At 42.3% G+C, this 18,330-nt stretch overlaps 1 protein-coding gene and 1 non-coding gene across 3 annotated transcripts in view; both read right to left on the bottom strand.

Moving 5' to 3' along the window:
• Window positions 1-18,330, bottom strand: part of DCX (doublecortin) — a 110,863-nt gene that overhangs the window by 43,909 nt on the left and 48,624 nt on the right. The window lies entirely within an intron of this gene.
• Window positions 12,107-12,251, bottom strand: LOC115940675 (U4 spliceosomal RNA). Its single transcript, XR_004075401.2, has one exon. It is a non-coding gene; the product is annotated as a U4 spliceosomal RNA (small nuclear RNA).

Here is an 18,330-nt window from a genome sequence, read left to right as displayed (position 1 = left end):
AATTTTTTATTTATTTGCGAGAGAGAGAATGAGAGACAGAGAGCATGAGAGGGAGGAGGGTCAGAGGGAGAAGCAGACTCCCCGCCGAGCAGGGAGCCCGATGTGGGACTCGATCCCGGGACTCCAGGATCATGACCTGAGCCGAAGGCAGTCGCTTAACCAACTGAGCCACCCAGGCGCCCTAGAGCATTATTTACAATAGCCCAAAGGTAGAAACAATCCAAGTGTCCATCAATGGAAGGATGGGTAAACAAAACACATACAAAGGAATCACACTGTACTCATACAATCCAACCACAAAAGGAATGTGGCTCTGATACATGCAGCCTGGACCTTGCAAACATTACGCCAAATGAAATAAACCAGACACCAAAGGACAAACACTATATGCTTCTACTTATATGAAATAATCTAGAATAGACAAAATCATTGAGATGCAAAGTAGATTAGAGGTTCCCAGAGGCTAGGGGAGAGGGGGATTGAGCAGTTATTGCTTCATACTTACATAATTTCTGTCTAGGGTGATGAAAAAGTTCTTGAACTAGATAGTAGTGATTGTTGAACAACACAGTGAGTGTAATTCATGCCACTGAATCGCACACACGCAATGGTTAAAATGACGAATCTTTATAGTACATATAGTACATATTTTACTACAATTAAAACCCTTAGTAATATACCAAAAAATCATTGAATTATACACTTTAAATGGATGAATTTTGTAGTATGTGAATTATATATCAACAGAGCCGTTTATAACTGTTTTTTTTTTTTTTAGATTTTATTTATTTATTTGACAGAGAGACACAGCGAGAGAGGGACCACAAGTAGGGGGAAGTGGGAGAGGGAGAAGCAGGCTTCCCGCTGAGCAGGGAGCCCGATGCGGGACTCGATCCCGGGACTCCGGGATCACGACCCGAGCCGAAGGCCGACGCTTAACGACTGAGCCACCCAGGCGCCCCAGAGCCGTTTATAGTTACAGTTTGTTATAATTTATCCAGGACTTAGTTGCACTGTAACAGGGAGGCTTTTTAGAATACTTGGTCTGCCATATTGCAGAGGCAGAAATCAACCTTCATCTATTTGGAGAGGGTGTCCTTATCTCCTGATCTAAACTAGAACCATGGCCACCACAGAAGCTCCAAAACAATAGAGCCCGCTTCTGTCTTGTTCACCACTGCATCTCCACTAAATTCCAGTGTAAAAAGTCAAACATTTAAAAAATATTATCATCAATAATAGCAAGAGTCTAAAGATCCTAATAATTAAATTTTAGTTTCCTAATTAGGGCTATTCCAGTATGACAAGGTTATTCTAGACCGCTAGTGATCCCTGTCCTCTACACCGCATGTTAGACAAAATCATAAGAGATGAAGACTGACCTCTTTACTAAGTTCTGGATCTATCGGCTTTCTAGTTATTCGTATAAAACAATGCAGTGTCAAGCTGCTCGCCCACTAAAGACCGTTTCTTAAGCACCTTAGTTGCCCTATGGGTTTTGTCTTGTCTCACTTTTGTCCATCAGAGCATCCACTTCTTGAAGGCACTTGACCATGTCTCTGATTCCCTTCGTCTTGCCTCAGGGTGCTTAGCTTTAGTGTGTGACCCATCCTTAGGGCCTTAGGAAACAGTATTGACTGGCTGCTTGCAGTGGGAGAGATGGATATTCTGTTCCCACTATCTTGTGCCACCCTCAGGGAATTCTGTGCCCCTCTGCAAGCTGGTCTACCTATTTCTATGGCAAGTCACAGTGAGGCTAACTCCCTCTGATCCTCCAGCACTAGACCTGACTGGGCTTTTCTTTTTCCTTGCCTGGTGAAGAGTGACTGGTCCTTAGAAGCTCTTCTCATAGGTCTCTGGGATGTAAAGTAGCACGCGAAACTTCAGGAATAGATCGAGTTTCTGTCAATGGATTTTGCATAGCCAACAGTGACTCTCCTTCCACCTTCATTCTAGAATTTCCCCCACAAAACTGAAATCTACATCTCAGCTGGGCTATATCAGCCCTCCAGATTATTCTTTCTGCCTTTAAAACGATTTATCTCTGAATGGCCAAAGGTCATAACGACCTTTCATTGCTTTGCATTTGTCAAGTGATCTCACCTCCATTACCTCATTTGGTTCATTAGCCCTTCTTTTTTTTTTTTTTTTTTTTTTTAATGAACGAAGAGTGAAAGCCCATCAAAGTTAAGTGACTTGTGCAAGACCACAGTGCTAGTTAGTTACAGAGCTGATACTAGAACTCAAGACTTCTTCTTTCACTCGGACACACCGGATAGCTAAGTTACAGAGCAAAGGCACTTATTTCCTAGGTGGGGAGACCTGGGGAAGGAAATCCAGTAGGGCACTCTGGGTAGTATGAAAATATCTATGCCCTGGGAAAGAAGAGCAGAGAAGGGGAGATGGGAAGGAGCAAGGCTTTCTCCCCTATTTTACCAGAAGCTGGTTGTGATTTAATAACCTGAGCTAGGCAGTGCCAGCTCCCCTGGAAGCCTGGCAACCCCTCAATGCTCAAGGGTGTTTTTTCCTTAGCTTTTCTTTGCCATTTTCCAAGAGTCTCTGTGTCAGGTCCCACTGGGGGCCTCGCAGGGATGAGAACAGCTGCAGAGGCGCTGGAGTTGGGCTGCTGAGTCCATGCCCAGGACCGACACCTGCCCTTCCACAGGGCCCTGGGGACAAGTTGGCTCAGAGAAACAGGGACGAGACAGAACTCCATTCATCAGCGAGAACTGGGGTGGAAAAACCCTGCTTGATCCCTTGGCACCACTAAGCTCTAAGGTTGGCTCTGAGCCCCACACAACTCCAGATTCTGTTCAGCAGGGTCAATTAAAATAAGAGAGTGTACTTGTAGGGCCCATTGCTGTTATCAGTTGCATTTAACGAGTTATCTGGTGTCTGCTATGCACAAAGTATAGTGGGAATATGGCTTTCGAATTCAGTAGAGGAAGGAAAGGTTTGTTTCAAAAAGGAAGTTAATGTCTTTCTAGATTCTGGGTTAATTCTTGCCTTTGACTCACTGTGGAATCAGATAAGTTGCTTTCTCTCTGGGTCTCAGTTTCCCCTGCTGTAAGGTGAGGGTGCTGGTCTGGAGCCTTTTGAGGTCTGTGACTTTTTTGTGTCACAAGCCCTTTTGAGAATTTGATGAAAGCTATGGAGCTTCTCAGAAAAAATGCATAGGGTGTAGATAGAGAGCTTATTTTTCGTATCATTTCAGGGCTTAAATATTTCCCTGAAGCCCATCTATAGATCCTAAGTTAAGAACCTCTGGAGTAGTTGATTTCCGAGGTCTCTTTTAGCCCTGACAGTCTCTGAAACATTCCAAGTTGGACACAGTTAATGAGCAGAGACACCAGGGCCAGAATGCTGGCAGCTGTGGTGGAATCCCAGAGGCTTAACTGTACCCCCCTTCCCAGGCTTCCTGAGACTCCAGTCCAAGGGAAGCAAAAGGATGTAAGCTCATTCTCTGCAAACTGAGTCCAAGGGAAGCAAAGGGGTGCAAACTGATTTACAGCAAACCAGAGACTGGAGTGTGCATCTGATGGTTGTCTCCCAGGATGCTGGAATTTAGCAAGGCTATGACCTTTGTGGGAGAGAGTAGGCGCAAGAGTCATGGCCTCTAAATGTGCCTCAATGGTTGGCTGGGTAAAGGACAAAGAGCATTGGTGAGGAACATACAGCTCAATTTCAGATGTTCTGAGCTGATGACTTAGGAGGTGATTCTCAACATGGCTGCACAGAATGCTAACGGCCATAAACCTACTGCATTCCCCCTTTATGAGACTAGATTTTAGTACTAAAAAAAGATCAGGAGAGAAGAAAAGAAAGAGATTTGGTTGGGTGTACCAGTCGGGGTCCCAGTAAGAAACCCACGACACACTCAGATTGGATAAACTGAGTAGTTTAACAAAGGGGATTGCTTACAAAAGTATGGGCAGGGTACAAATAAGGCACAGGGGATACTGCAGTGTCCCAGGACTAGTAATAGTGGGGTCCCCTATCACCCTTATTCCTGAAAGAGAGAGGGGAGGGAGCAGTTACCAGAACCTAGAGGAAGGAGAGAGCACGAAAATGATATGAAAAGAGCTCCCTGATCGGAGCTGTGACCTTCAGTCAAAAGACGCCCAGCAACTTTCCAGGCAGGGGGCCAGGGAATAAACAGCCTAACCTTACTTTTCTCCTCTCTGCCAGGGTTCCCCATGGGCTAAACACAACCAGAATCCAGAAGACGAGGGAGCCTGTTGACAGGGAGCAGGGCGGCGTAGGGTAGAAAGTAGAGAGTAAATCTGAAGAGGAAGGCCTGGAGAGCAGGTCTGTCACTGCAGGCAAGAGAAAGGAACTGTTACCATGGCCTTGAATGTGACATCCACCCAGCAGGCCCTGTGACATCTGGGCAAGAATAACTGAAAAGGTGTGAACTGCAATTAAGCGATAATGATACCATTTTGCATGTGTAAAAGCCTTTACATGTTTCATGCTGCTTTCACCTTATTGGCTCCTCTGAGCCGTGGACTTACCATGTAGGCAAATGGGTAGTTTTAGTCTACACATGAGGAACCTGAACTTCAGCTAAGGTAAGGGAATTTGCAAGCTCAAACGTCGATAAAGAGGAAGATGGAGACTAGAACATGGGTTTGGACTCCTAGTCTAGGGCCATTTGCACTATACCTTGTGGTCTTTTCTGTGTCATGTTTCAGTCCACAGTGTTGCTCCGACAGGACTTTATAGGAGTCCTACTACTGACAGATGTGAAAATCCACCACAAGGGCAACAATGAGGAACAAAACTGCAGGGACTGCTTCCTCACATTTTGAAGAAAGGGTCAGTATGATGCGGTGGTAAGAAAACAGGCTGAGTTGGAAGATAAATAAGTGGGTACAATATTCTTTGCAACTGTTTTCCAGAGCAGAGACTCCTAGACCCAGTTCTTCCCACATCCTCTCTCCTTCTTCGTTTCTGGCCTCTGGGTATCCTACCTCATCAGCTACAGACTTCCACTGTAGAGGCTGTCATAGCTTGAAAGTAGGAAAGAAATGGAAATGAAGGAGTAAAAGCCCAAGGCAAATAAGAAAACAGAAACTTACCATGTCTTTTCAAACTCCATTGCAAAAAATAAAAACGTGTTTTCAAACTTGTCCCAATTTGCATGTAAACCAAGAAGGAAAACCAGGAGCTGGTCTACCCTTGAGTTTGCAATTAAGTAGGACTAGAGGAAAATTCTGAGGGTTCAGTGTTCTTAGGAACTGCATAGTGCTTAATGGAAGAGATGAGTCAGGCACTAGATGTGAAAGGACATTTGGGAAGGATGGGATTGCAGATGTCTCTGCCTGCAAGCTTAAATTCCTTGTTCTAAAGATAATTAGAAGCCAGTGAATCCTAGAAGGTTCAAAGCCAATGAGCTTTCACGATCCGTAGATTCTAGAGCAGTTCTCAGCCCAGGGTCATTTTGCCTCCATCTAACTCCCCCAAAGACATTGGGCAATATCTGGAGACATTTTGGGTTGTCACAACCTGGGGGTGGGGGTGCTACTGACATCTAGTGGGTAGAGGCCAGAGATGCTGCTAAATGACCTACAATGCACGGAACAGAGCCACACAACAAAGAACTAAAGAACAATCTGGACCCAAAACATCAATAGCGCCAGGCTGGAGAAACCCTACTCTAGGGCATCTCTCAATGGTCAAGATGTTACCCATGCTACGACCACAACCCTCTCCACTCCCCAGCTGTAAAGATGGCCTCCTTGCTTCCACCTATGGACGGTAGGCTAGCAACTCTCCAGAGCCAGTTCAATGTCAGCAGGCTATTGGGCTAAGGCAGAATTCATCTCATTTCCCAGGGTGGTTTGTTGTTGTTACTATTGTCCATCGCTATTGAGTTTTTGACCCTTGGCCTTACTTTAACCCCGCTAAGAAGCTTATTTCCTAGTTCCTAACTGCTTGTCTGGTTAATGACTCACAGCCTTCCTAGACCTCTGGTTTTTGCAAAGCCCTTGGCTCTTCTAGTCCTGGCATCTTTCCCAGGCTCTGAGGTCCAACTCCATCCATGGTTTCAGTACTCAGTACAACACTGTTTTACTCATTCCATTCTGGGACACCAAATGGGGTTTGGGCTGGTAATTACCCTAGACCTGTTGCCTCTTGAATCTGTGTGAGAAAGTTGCCTGCCCCAGGAAGGAAAAGACTCAATGAAATATCAACTAGTACAAGAGGTACTCCTTGTACTCCTTTGACTCTGTGACTGTCAAAGTTGTAAGAGAAAGACCGAGAAGATGCTTTCTGATGCAGCACATTTCGGAAGACTTCTGTGTCAGCTGGCTTAAGGAGAGACAGAAAGATGTCCTACACGATGTTGTCTTTTTTTTTAAGATTTTATTTATTTATTTCACAGAGGGAGACACAGAGAGAGAGGGAACACAAGCAGGGGCAGAGGGAGAGGGAGAAGCAGACTCCCTGCTGAGCAGGGAACCCGACTCGGGGCTCGATCCCAGGACCCCGGGATCATGACCTGAGCCGAAGACAGACGCTTAATGACTGAGACACCCAGGCGTTCCACAATGTTGTCTTAAATCTCATCAAGCATGTACTTCATGTTTGAAAAAGGAAAAAAAAAAAAAAACCGCTGAGGACAAACTGAGACCCCACGGTTGAAATAATGTCTGATTTGGCCCTTTCTCAACTGTTAGCCTCATACGTTTAGGAAGGAGTACAAAAAAGGAATTTGAAACGACAACACAAAGTATGAGGATTATAACCATGAAGGCAAGTAGGAGTAACTGCTGTATTCCTAACAAACTTTTTTTTTCTCATTTTTGAGACTCAGGGTGATATTTGTGCAAAGGACTGGCTCCTAGTCCTGGTTCAGTCACATGTTGCTATGTGATCATGGGCAAGTCACTCACACTTTATTCCTCATCTAAAAAAATGGAACTGATATACTATAACTGTAGTTTTTTTTTTTTTTTCCAATTTGGAACAAAAAGATAGTGCATATGAAAGTGCCTTGAAAAGCATTAATGTTCTATGAATGCAAGTTATTATAATTATTTTGCAGAAGATGTGTGACCTAAGGGGAAATGAATGTGGATAAGGAGGGACCAAACAAAGCTGGTAGGGGAAATCAGGTTTTGACAAAGGAGAGACAGAGACAAAGAGGTAGAGACACACAGGGGCAGGAGAGAGACAGACAGAAGCAGAGAGAGAGATAAAGAGAGAGAGACAGAGAATCTTCTGTGAACTATCTTTGTCCTGTTTTACAGCACCCAAGGACTAGAAGGAAAATCCACTTTCTCTGCCCCTACAGAGCACTTTATTTCCACATTCTGGGCCTAGCTGTACCTATCTCCTTTTATAAAATCTTTGCAACAAAGGACTCCCTAACATGATTTAGTAATGCATTCCGGAATTGATCTTTTAGGCCAAAAAGTTCTTCTGAATTCAATCGCTTGTTGAATAGCAGTCACTGAGTGCTTATGAGAATTTAGCCACCATGGTAACCGTTTAGGTAACAAAGAATACGACACAGCTCTTGTCCTCGAGGAGCTGTCAGTCTGGTGGAAATTCCTTGGTTGAGTTCCTTCTGTCACAATTTAAATCTCTTCTTGCCTCTGACCTACATGTAATGGTCTGAAACGTTGACTTTGGGACCTTGTTTATACAATCATCTCAACTGCCTCACGGTTCCAAGTTTTGACTCATAGCAATTGTGTTTTGAGCCTGTTAAGACTGAAAACTTACACAATTAAATTAGTTTCCCTTAAGAATGGGGGAAATAATCCAAGTCCAATATATTGGCAACCAGTCCAACTGGTTGCTGGGAAAGGATGAGTTGATTGCACATTTCTGAAGACTAATTTCTAGATGCTAGAGTATTCATAGCTTAATCTGCATCCTGCCCAGGGTTGTAGGTAATGCCTAGAGAGGACTATAACTGAACCCTAAGGAATAAAGCTCTAATAGTAGACATCTCTTATCCCTTAACATTTGGTAAAGGATATCTGAGAGCCTTTGATGGCCCCTTCAAATCACTCTCTTCATGCAAACCATCTCCAGTGTTCCATTTCCACTTTCTTTTAGTTCACATTCCCATTATGCCCATCACCATGTTTAATGAGCCAAATTCGTTCAAACACAGCTAAAAGTCAAATACACAAAGAAGGTAGGATGATTCCTGTGAGAAAGAGAGCTTCTGTGACAACCCTCAAGGAGGCCGGGAGACAAAATGCTTCTCTGAAGACACCCAGGAGGAACAGCTAGTGAAAGTTCTGTATTCTCCCCCTCCTCACAAAAAGGCCTTTCTTTTTTCCCCTCTTCAAATCCATTCCGCCTCCCACACAGAGAGGCAGGACTAGTGGCAAGTTTAAGCAGGAATGCAAATTGAGGGATGTGTACAGGAAGACAGAAATAGACTGTATAAAATGGCAGCCAGTGTGATCGCCTGGAAGAAGCTCAACTCAAACCTTTCCACTGAGAGCAAAGCAGCCCCTGTTTACATTTGTCCCTTGCATGGGCTGCTGGGATCAGGAGTCAGGCTTTCAACGGTTTACAGCAACAGGACAACCCCTTGGAGGGCTGAGGGCCCACTCTCACTGTGCCTCTTACCCAAATGAGTGGTAAGATCCCCATCGAGGAGACAAGAACCTTCGCTGGACTGAACCTGCATGGTGACATTTCCCAGTCCCAACGAAGACCAGGCTTGTTGCAGCTTCCACAAAGCAAGCTCCGCATGGAGTGCGGGAGACAAGCTACGATCACTTGAATCTCATTTTCTCCACATTTACAGTAGATCAAGGGTCATTTAATACATGATTGAAACAGAGCGTATGGATGCATTTCATTTTCCGGTCACTGAAGGTTAGCCTTTTCAAAAATTCACTTATACTTTGGTTCCAAATTTTGTTCAAGCAAAAGTTTGAAGAAAAAAAAAAAAAAAAAACAACTAAACATCAGACCCTGGCTATTTGTTATTCCCCTATCAAGGTAGAAAAATCGGTTTAATTATTTATTAATCGGTTAAATTAAAAATCAGTTTAATTAATTATTGCAACATCTTTAGGTGTCTTTGCACCCTCCCAGGCTAGCACAGGATTGGGCATCTAGTAGGTTCACGGAACATTTATTTCTTTTAGCATTCCAACGAATCGCCATTTACTGTATTTGTGTGTGTCTCCATAGCTGATCTCCTCTCTTTTTCAGATACATACAGCCTGAAGTACATCTGTTATTAACCTAATATCTTCAATTTCTTGAAATAGTTTCCTGTTTTGCTTATTATCTCTGTCATTAACAGTTACTGACCTAGGCCCTCATCCGGAACTCAAGGGCAGATGTGCATTCTTCTGGTCATTTTTGTGCTGAGGTTATGCTTTAGCCATCCAAATTCAGCTCAGAGTGGACAAACTACAGCAAGCGGAGAACATGGAGCCAAGAGAAGGGGAAGGGAAGAGAGACAGGGAGAGCCATCTGAAATGCTTGCTGGGCCATGGTTCAGAGAAAACTGCCTCCCTAGACTTGGCTGTCTTTCTAGGCCAGGCCTCTGTCAATAACACATTTATTGGCCATCCTGACTTCAGCCTCTGATTTGCCCAATTCAAATATACTTTTTCCAAGAAACAGCTCTCCTAGTCATGGCCCCTGACCATGACAAACAATGCTGTTGAAAGGTCCGAGTGAATGGGACCATTTTCTCTAAATGAGTCACCACCACCTGGAAAGTTCTTGGAAAATGGAAGAGGCGCCAGAAGGCTAAAGACAAGGAAATGTTGTCCTACTTTTTGAAAAGGGAAAGAAGTATATCTCAGAAAATATAAACCAATAATTAACTTGATGCTGATACCCAGAAAAATACTGCAAAAGGGCTATTAGAATACTGTTTGTGAGCACTCAAGCAAAATTAGGATCACTAGACACAAATAAGGGTCAGCACAAGCCATGCCCAGCTACCTTTTCTTTTGATAAAACTTCTAGACATCTGTGGGGGATATAAAAATATAGTTTAAAAAACATGTTTTGTGTACTGACTATGCCCTGGGCCAGGGTTGGCAAAATACTTCCTTCTTGAGCCCATGGCAGAAATCATAACCCCTCACAACACGCTAGCGCTGAGTTCCTCCCCGATGTGCACTCCTTCTCAGTAGGCAGTCACCTTAGTACACCTGCTATCCCAGGCTCACAGTCTGGAGATGCAGAAAATACATAAGACCCTTTTAGGAATTCATAAAATAGTAAAGTATGTTAGTCATTAAAATTCTAGTATATTATAGACATGGGACCCATCAATTCTGCTTCAAGGAGGAAGAATGAGGGCATAGCAACACTTCACAGAGGAGGTGACATTAGAAATGGGTCTCAAGGGGCACCTGGGTGGCTCAGTCGTTAAGCTTCTGCCTTTGGCTCAGATCATGATCTCAGGGTCCTGGGACCGAGCCCCACGTCGGGGGTCTCTGCTCAGCGGGGAGCCTACTTCTCCCTCTCCCGCTCGCCCTGCTTGTGTTCCCTCTCTCACTGTGTCTCTCTCTGTCAAATAAATAAAATCTTAAAAAAAAAAAAAAGAAATGGGTCTCAAAAGAAAGAAAGAAATGGGTCTCAATAGATGAGTAGGAGTTCTCCAGGTAAAGGAACAGAAATGCCATAAAATATCAGTCTGAAGTTTTTGAAGTTAGGTCTTGATTATACATTTGTTGGCAAATTGAAGAACTGGGGGTTTAATGTCAGTGTAATGAATTGTAGCTTTACTTGAATAGCCCTGCCAAAAGAAAGCGATTGATGTTAAATGACAGAATCAAGATTTCAGAAAGTTTTCTGGGGCACCTGGCTGGCTCAGTCAGTGGAGTATGCGACTCTTGATCTGGAGTTGTGAGCTCAAGTGCCATGTTGGGTATAGAGATTACTTGAAAACAAAATCTTAAAAGAAAAAAAAAGTTTTAAAAAGTTTTTTAAAGGGCAGGACTTATGGGCCAAAAGCAAAGATTTCTAATGTTCCTTTGAGTTCCAGGAGAGATTATATTTAATGCACTTAATAAATGTAAAGTTCCACATTTAGATTTCCAAAAATCAACTGTATATGATGGAGTAAGATGGATATTAACAGCAGCCTTAGGATTTTAGTTGATCCCAAGGCTAATATGAGTCATTAATGTGTGAGAGTTAATAGTGAGGAATAGAATGACACAGTGAAAAGATCTCTGGAATGGGAGTTAAGAGACCCAAGTTTAGTTCTATCTGTCTCGCTAAGTCACCATGTGACCTCAGTAAGTCACTTTGCCTCTTTGGGCCACATTTGTTCTCTGAAGAAATTGGACTCAATTCATGGTTTTCAAACTACGCTCTTCAGATCCTTGGGATGCTTCTTGGGCTACCTTGGGGAACAAGAAGGAAGTTGACATGAAGGTTCTGTAACCTCCCACCCTCCTTTCATTTCAACAAGAGAAACTCCATTCTTAAGTGTTTTAAGAATTAGGATTCTGGCTAAGATTTCATTTGCAAAAGAATTCCATTGCAGGGGCGCCTGGGTGGCTCAATCCGTCAAGCATCTGCCTTTGGCTCAGGTCATAATCCCGGGGACCTGGGATTGAGCCCCATGTTGGGCTCCCTGCTCAGCAGGGAGTCTGCTTTTCCCTCTGCCTCTTCCCCTGCTCGTGCTCGCTCTCAAATAAAAAAAAAAAAAGAATTCCATTGCAAAAAAATAATATGTTAAAGCCATGTAGCTCTAACATTGTAATCTTACAGGACATTGAGGGGAGTTTTGTGTGCAACTTCGTAAAATTAGTTTCTCTATATGTGCTGGGCAATGGTCAGACAATATCTGAACTCTCTTCCACTCTGGGCACCATGTTTTGAGAGGGACATCAACAAAACAGAGTGCATTTGGAGAAAGATGACTCAGGATGGGAAAAGCATATATATTGAAGATAACAGAGGTGCTTATCCTGGAAAACAGAAGATGTGGGGGACACGATAAACAAATTTAAATATCTGAAGGCTTATCCTGCAGAAGAATGATTTGCCTTATTCTGTTTAGCTCTAGAACACTGAGCTGGAACTGCTGGACAAAAAGAATTTCAAAACAGATTTTGACTTACCATAGGATTGAACTTTTAAACACATAGCCTTACAAAGTAATGAGCTTGCAGTAAGAACAAAAAATGAGGTATAAATTTTGCAAAATAGAAGAAAAAATTATCACTATTTTCAATGAGCAATAATTGTGCCTCGGATAAACCTCATTGACCACAATACTGCCACTGTGCAGAGCTAAATCATTGCTATTCTCATACTGGATGATTATCTACTCAGAAAATTGCAGAAAATGAACAAAAATCCATGTGCTCCAATAAGATAGTTTAGCAAGATGGCCACATACCAGATCAACATACAAAATAATAGTTTTCTTATACTGCAGCAATAGTCAATTATTAAAAAATTTAGAGGAAAAATATTCTATTCACAAGAGCAAGAAAAATTATAAGATATCTAGAAGTAAATCTATTAAAAATGTCTTAGACCTAGTTGGTGAAAACTATACAAGTCTTTATTGAAGAAAATAAAAGATATTTTCATTTTCAAAATATTTTAAAGATGTCATTTCTCCTTAAACTTAGATATACAATTCAAGACAGTCCAAATAAAAATCTCAGTAGCACTTTAATGAAAATTGACAATCTGTTTCTAAAAAGTTCATATGGAAGACAGAATGTATAAAAATAGGGCATGATATCTTGGGGAAAAAAGGGCCCAGTGGAGATTTACAATATCAGACATCAAAATAAACTATAGTATTTAAAACAGGGTAGTATTATGCCACGAACAGGCAGAAATAAATCCATGGAACAGAGATCATAGATGAATTGAGAGTCAAAATGACACTTCTAATCAGTGGAGAAAGAATTTAATTATTTTATAAATTGGGATGAGACCTTGCCTATCTCTTTTGAAAAACGGTAGACACTTCCCTGTAGCTCACAAAAAACACAAAAAATAGAGATGAGCATAAAAGGAAAAAACAATAAGAATGTTTGAAGAAATAGAGAAGAATGCTTTGATCATCTTCAGGTAAGGAAGGCCTTCTTCAACAAGATCTAAAACACAGAAGCCACAAAGTAAAAGAGTAATAAATTTGATTATGCCAAAATTAAAGGCTTTTAATTTAACATTTTACAAAAAAAAGAAGAGGTAAATAAATCAAATAAATAAATACAAGTTATAAGACAGAGAATACTGGGCACATATTCAACAAAGGATTACCTTCTAAAATATATCATATCAATGTTTTTTATTTTATTGTTTTATTTTTTAAAAGATTTTATTTATTTATTTGACAGAGAGAGAGAGCGAGAGATCACAAATAGGCAGACAGGCAGGCAAGGGAGAGGGAGAAGCAGGCTCCCTGCTAGGCACGGAGTCCGATGCGGGGTTCGATCCCAGCACCCTGGGATCATGACTTGAGCTGAAGGCAGACGCTTAACCGACTGAGCCACCCAGTCACCCCCATATCAGTGTTCTTTAAAAAGAACAAAGAATCCAATAGGAAAATGGGCAAAGTAAATAAACAGGCAACTAATTAACTAATTAATTTAAAATGGCCGGGCGCCTGGGTGGCTCAGATGGTTAAGCGTCTGCCTTCGGCTCAGGTCATGATCTCAGGGTCCTGGGATCGAGTCCCGCATTGGGCTCCTTGGGAGCCTGCTTCTCCCTCTGCCTCTCTCTCTCTCTGTCTCTAATGAATAAATAAATAAAATCTTTAAAAAAAAAAAATAAAAATAAAAAAAAATAAAAAAATAATAAAATGGCCAAAATTCTCACTCACTCAATCTCTATAGTCTCAGGGCAATGCAAATTAAAGCAGCAATTATATATTATTTTTATCCATCAGACTAGTAAAAATCTAAAAGACTGATGGAAGTGTTGCAGAAAATATAAGAAAACTGCACTCCTAAACACTGTGGATGGGAGTAAACATTTATAAAGGCTTTTAGGGATGGAACAATTGGCAGAATGTAACAAAACAGAAAATATATGTAATCAATGACCCAGTAATTATACCTCTAGGAATCTAATGATATACGTACAAAGATGCTTATTACAGTATTGTACGTAACTGCAAAAATTGGAGGCAACCTAACTCTCCACCAATAGAGAACTATTTCATAAACTACAATATATCCATACTAGAGAATACCATGCAGCTATTAAAAAGGAATGCAATGGGAACGTATATACCCATACAGAAAGAGCTCCAAATGGTGCAAAAGCAGACTGTGGACAAATGGAGATTATGTGATCTTATTTAAGAATAGATATATTTATCTCTACCTCCATCTCTATGTGTAAATCAAGGTTTCTCAACCTTGGTACTGTTGACATTTGGGGTCAGATGATTGTTTTTTGTGGGTTTTTTAGATTTTATTTATTCATTTTAGAGAGAGAGAGAGCGAGAGCATGTGAGTGCGTGAGTGGGGAGGGGCAAAGGGTGAGAGAGAGAGAATCTGAAGCAAACTCCACACTGAGTGCCGAACCCAGTGTAGGGCTCAATCCCACAACCATGAGATCATGACCTGAGCTGAAACCAAGAGTCTAATGCTCAACGAACTAGCTGCCCAAGGGTCCCAGATGATTGTGGGGTTTTTGTTTTGTTTTGTTCTTCTTGGAGGAGCTGTCCTGTGCACTGTGGGAAGTTTAGCAACATTCCTGGCTTCTATCCACTAGGTGACAGTAACATCCCACCCCCAGCTATGACAACGAAAAATGCTTCCAGACATTGCCAAATGTTCCCCTGAAAGACAAAATTGCTTTGGTTGAGAGCCACTGATATAAATGTATTTAGAAAGGGCTAGAAGGATACACATTGAACACTTAACAGTGGTCACCTTTGGAAGGAGAAAGAGTAACTGGAGAGGAGGAGAAAGGACATTCACATATTCTCTTTATACTTTTGGATTGCTTGACTCACATAAAAATGATGATGGATGAATATGTTATGTGTATGCATTTTCAAAAAACACTAAAAAGCAATGAACTTCGTGTCTCTCAGATGTCCAGAGTTGAAAGGATCACTTTCTAAAGGGAAATTGTCAGTATCTTTAAAAGAGCTAGACTTCAAGGGCGCCTGGGTGGCTTAGTCGGTTAAGTGTCTGACTCTTGTCAGACGTTCACGTCATGATCTCAGGGTTGTGAGATGGGGCCCTGTATCAGGCTCCGTGGCTCAGCAGGGAGTCATCTTGAGATTCTCCCCCTTCCTCTGCCCCCCAGCTCATGCTATCTCTCTCTCTAATAATAAATAAGTAAATCTTTTAAAAAATAGCTAGACTTCAAACTCTTAACTTTCATTTCAGCATATTTTGAAGTTTGGTTTTATTAATTTCACCTAAGCTCCTAAACTGTTACCATAAATCCAATCCTCAAGGCCTATTGGGAACTATCTCCTTATAAAATGTGAAAAATAAACGAATCCCAAATACCCAACTAAGCAAATAACGAAGTTATTTTCCATCAAAGGCTCATCTGTCCCTTCTTGTTTCTTCTATAACGGGTTGTAAATCATCTGTGCATTTCATTTGCAGTAAAATTTACAGCTATGATACGCAATGCTAATCCACAGTTTACCCTTATCATAGCTGACTTGTTCTTGTCCCTGAATGAATGATGGGAAGCATAAGCATGAAAATGAAATTAGTGATACTCAAGCCAACTGCTCTATCTATGTCTTGAGTTTATGGGATTAGCAATGGTCTCCCTGGAAAACTCTGGGTTTTATGAACAAGAGCTATTCCAGTTAGCAACTGAGGAGCTGATGCAGAGAAAGTACTCATAGATCCAGCTTGCCCCTCATTTCTGCATCAAGATCCTGAATCCATAAGGGAGAGGCTAGGGATTCAGTTAATCTCTGATTTTTGCTGTTCAGGAACAGAGGTATTAAGACTGTGCAAGAATTCTGGGCAATAGATAAGAGGTCAAGAGAAGGATGTGGGAAAAGAGCAGCATTTGAAAAGAGGTTAAATGGAATGGTTGAGAAGAGGTGGAGAAAGAATCACTAGTTCTGTTCGTAAGAATTCTCTTGAATCAAGGCTTGAGTCAAAGTTTGTTCACAACACTATCTTTGCTCCATTTCCAGCATCTTTGCAACACCCTCCATCCTCTCCTCCTTCCATGTCAATTCTCTTTGAGAGGCAAGAGAGTGATATAGTGGCAGATTCCTGTAGCAGTGAGGATTCAAGAAATGCGCCAGTATGTCCTTGTTTCAAATTCAGTGGAAATACAGTCCCTGAGCTCTTTGGTTGCCCACCATCATCCCAGCTCCACAGCTTGCTGGCACAGTTTTACCCTGAGACCCCAAGAAGCAAGATGGGCCTGTGCCTGCTAATGAGCATCTGTCAGGGAGAAGACAGTGGCTTTGAGAGCAGAGGAAATAGTTAACTGCCAAAGGCAAGCTTCATCCTCAATCATTCCCAACCTTCCTCGATGAGAGCACTGTTGGCAGATTCAGAGGATGGCTGTGGCTGGGGACAGCCTTTTACAAAGGTCAATTGTGGACTCCCAGGGTGAGAGCAGAGAGATAGCGACATGCCCTACCCCTTACAAATGCTGCTCCCCACCCGCTTGCCAGAACACCTGGCTGTCTTTCATTCTAAGAACATCCAAACCGCAACTGTTTGTGTTTTTAGTCAACAAATTCTATTTCGCACTTACGTAGCAGACACTGTGTTAGGTGCTGGGGATACAGTGATGAACAAAAATAGACCTGGTTCCTGCTCCCGTGTTACTTACAGATTGGCAGGGGAGACTGATATTGGCAAAATAATCACCCCCAAAAATGTAAAATTACAACTGTGGTCAGGCTACCAAGGTGAGATACCTGACCCCCCACTCACTTCAAAAAGAAGACCATCACCATGGCAGTTGATGGTCAAGAAGATTTTAACCTACCTAAACTCAGACAAAGGTCCAGAAGTTCCTGCCCTTCCCCTAATACGTCTTCTGGAACTGGTGAGAACAGTCCGCTCCAACACAGACACAAGCCAACTGGGAGAGTCATGAAGTAGAAGATGTCCTCCACTTGTGCGGCAGAAGGATGGCAAGCAAGCAACATGTTGGTAGCAGGGATTTGAAGTGCTTAATATCAACAGTCCCTCAGCAGAGAGTGGGGCCCCAAGGGGACAGAGTAGGAGGGTATGTGGGATGGGGCAACCAAAATAAAGGGGACCAGAAAGGCCAGATTGGGTAAGGCCCAACTTGACCTTACCTAATCTGGCCAAGGGCCAGTTCTGGTTGGGTCTTTGGGGCCCCTGCTTCTGATCCTGAAATTCATCAGGATGAAATCCATCATGTTCTTCACCACAAAGGGGCATGGCTTCCAGGTACCCCGGTTTCGAATAATGCCCAAGAGTCTTGCAGAAGCCATCTCTCTAGTTTTATTCCTTAGCTACTACACATCACATGTCATACATTTTCCTTGCCACATCTCTTTCAGTTTATGCCTGCGGGGTGGGAAACCAGTTGATACAACTACTTATTTGGAGTAGTCACAATTACCCAGCCCCATCTTTGGTTTCCTCATGTGGGCTAGACAACAGATGTTCTTAATGAAGATTAACTGAAATTTAATGGTCCTAATTGCCATTTGCACGGACAGCAGATACCATTCAGTTCACACGCTGCCTTTCATGGTCCTTTATGCCTCATCACATATCAGATTTGTATTTGACCAGAGTGAATCTGACTGGCAGTACCTGCTGGCTACTCAGTGTTAAGATGCTGGCATAGCAAAGGCTTACAGTGCAGAGCAATGGGGAGCAGTGGTGAGAATGGGCCTGGGTAATGTGTTTCCTAATAGAGCTGCTTTCTTGGGTTCTCAGGAATGGCAAGAAAGGGTTATTTGGCCTGGGTGAGATTCAGGCTCTGTCTTAGGTAGAAAGCGCAGGCAAGATGCTGGGTAGGCTGACTTCTGTGTTTTTACACAACCAAACCCTGCTCTTTTTTGTTCTTAAAAACCATTGGAAAGGTCTTGTAATACAAAAGTCAGCAAGGGATGTGGACACCACTGTTCAGAGAAAAGAATATGCGACAGGCTCGACAAATATACGGAGAGGTGCTCAGCCTCATCCGTAACAAGGGAAATGCAGATTAAAACAAAAGCAGGATACTGTTTTGCAACCATCTGATTGGCAAATGTGAAAAACAACGTAAGTTATCAAGTGTTAGTGAAGGTGTCAGAAAATTAAGTATGTGGGCTCTTTGGAGGGCAATTGATAGTAGGTGATAAAATGTTTTTGAAATTTAAAAAAAATTTTTAAGAAGATTTTATTTATTTACTTGAGAGAGAGAAAGCACACACACGCA

The sequence above is a fragment of the Leptonychotes weddellii genome, chromosome X, assembly GCF_054177405.1.
Source record: "Leptonychotes weddellii isolate Sample4059 chromosome X, ASM5417740v2, whole genome shotgun sequence".
NCBI classification, from domain to species: Eukaryota; Metazoa; Chordata; class Mammalia; order Carnivora; family Phocidae; genus Leptonychotes; species Leptonychotes weddellii.
Note: the sequence above shows the minus strand (reverse complement) of the source record. Positions and strands in the feature narration are given on the sequence as shown.